Source organism: Somniosus microcephalus, chromosome 13 (genome assembly GCF_052327205.1).
Source record: "Somniosus microcephalus isolate GS21.2 chromosome 13, FLI_Smic_1.0, whole genome shotgun sequence".
Lineage (NCBI taxonomy): Eukaryota > Metazoa > Chordata > Chondrichthyes > Squaliformes > Somniosidae > Somniosus > Somniosus microcephalus.
In genome coordinates, this window is record NC_140999.1 from 161251806 (window position 1) to 161254219 (window position 2414).

The following is a 2414-nucleotide window of genomic DNA, read 5'->3' on the forward strand; positions in this document are numbered from 1 at the left end:
CGCCGTTCGATGCATTTCATTGTTGAGGCAGACAGCGAGATGCCGTTTTCATAAAGCTTACGGCATCTTGAACAACCTTTGGATTTTCACGTTTTAACCGTGCAGCGGCCCTCGCTTAAAGCTGCTGTAGGGAGTGGTTTTAACAGCAAAATATGGCTAATTTGGTTTTTCATAGAATTCTGCAGGCCCAACAATGGCAAGCATGGCACTTTATATAGTGTATTTTATGTTAACCTCTCTGTTCCAATGAAAACCCTCCAAATTTTCAAGTTTTTCTTAGGTAAAACCCTCATTCCCAGTATTATTCTGGTCAATCTTTTCTGTGGCCCTAATGACCTTCCTACAGTGGGGTGCCCAGAACTGTATGTAATGCTCCAACTGTGGCCCTAGCCATTCACTTAATTTTTCCTTTTATAGTCAGATTCTTTACACATAAAACCCAGAATACCATTTACCATTTTATGGTCTTTTCCACCTGCACTCCCACCTTAAAAGATCTGTGTAACTGCGCCCCTAGTTGGATGAAGGGATATGGAAAAGGTGACGAATATGTTTAGAACTATTTGCTCCAACAGAGGATAAACACTAACATGGACTGCTGAATGGCCTGTTTCCATGTCGTAACTTGTGTAGATCTCTATTCTTCCATACAGTAAGAGTCTTGCCAGACACATTTTATGAACAACAAAATAAAAATAGGAACGTATACCTTAATGCACAATGCCTCAAAATATGTGAATGTACACTTAAACATAGAGTGGACCATAATTTCCTCCGAGCTGTTTCTGCTCCACCACCGTAACTTTGACAGAAATGCAGCGGAAATCTCATTTACACGAGTAAATGGGGCTTCCACCATACTTCTGGTAAATTTACAGTAGCGGAGCAGGAGCAGCCCCAAGTAAATTCCAGGCCAATGACTTCATGAAATACATGAATGCACACTTATACATAGCTGCATAAAATATATGAATGTACTTTTTTGAGAACACAGTAAGTCTATTTATGGCAAAGTTCTTTTAACTGTTCTTTTATCCTAAAATATACATATCACATTTCTGTGCATTGAACTGCATCTGCCACCTATCTGCCCACTCATATCCTCTTGCATTCTTCCTCACTTAACTGTCTGGTAATTTGGTAACTTCAGCATCATTCTTCTTGTGCCCATGTCCAAACCATTTATTTAAATTGGAAAAAGAGCACCCAGCACAGATCCATAGGGCACTCCATTACTTAACAGCCTGCCAATCTGACAATGACCATTTCTCATACTCTTAACTATACTTCCCTGAGCGCCTCTACCATGGAGCTAGTCTCTTTTAACACCATGTGTACTGGTAAGAACAAGCTTATAAAAAGCTGGAACTTGGGACAACGTTTAGACTAAAAATTTAAAGAAATAACTCCAAGGAAAAAATTGATTACTAGTGCATACTTGTATTCATGGCCTAGAACTTCTGCTTAGTAAAAACGTTGGCAGAAATTCAGCATAGCATAACTTCCACACACAAGGATGTAAACCTGACCCTGAACAAATTTCCAGGGTCAGATCATTTGAATAATTTCAGCAGGCTCCTTGGCATCTATGGGGTGTCCACCTGGCAGGAGTATGTAGGTTAGCTGTGTACTCAAAAGCCTGCCACAGCATACTGTGACCAACTGCCTCTGTGCTGCCAGTATGAAACGAACTTTTATTTTAATATAAAAGACACCAAAGAAGTGGATGCAATCAATTGCTCTTGCAAAGGCATTTTTACCCATTAAACTTTAAATCCGGTCTCTGCTGTGCAAAGCAATTCTGGATGTCAGGGACAAATTGCATTCAGTGTTGCTATAGCACAAATAATGGAAATTATATCTGCTGACGCATTTCCATCCTTTATATATCATTATTATGTCTACCTCTATGTGGGTCAATATATTGTATGTCACCTGTAACTTTCGTGGGAACTTGAACGGCTGTAAAGATGGACAGGAACCCAGAACTGGTCCGAGTCCCAGTTCCTGACCAAGTTTTTGCCTCAGTTTCCACCCAAGAGAAAGAAAATCAGTAGAGTAGAAACGTCCAAACTTTCTGTCTTCGGGGCTGCTTAGGCGTGTACTATGGAGCTGCATCAGTTGTATATAAAAGTATTAAATCAATGTTCCTCCTAACTTCCATACATGTCTCAAGCTGTGAATACCAATAGATGTGTGGTGATGTGGGACTTATTTACCCATGAGGCAATAGCACCAAGAATCCTTTCCAAACCTCCATTGAAATTGAAACAGGACAATCAGCAAGTACAAATATAACCGAGTTCCTGGGCCTAGTGGAAGCAGGCCGCAAATGTCCATAAGTCACAGTTTGCACACTCCTGATCTATAGTGTGCATTTTGAAAGTTTTAACATTGAGGAAACAAAAGGTTAA

General features: G+C 40.1%; 1 long non-coding RNA gene across 1 annotated transcript in view; it reads left to right on the forward strand.

The window, feature by feature from the left end:
- LOC147108727 (uncharacterized) overlaps positions 1-2414 on the forward strand; it is a 41434-nt gene that overhangs the window by 1761 nt on the left and 37259 nt on the right. The window lies entirely within an intron of this gene.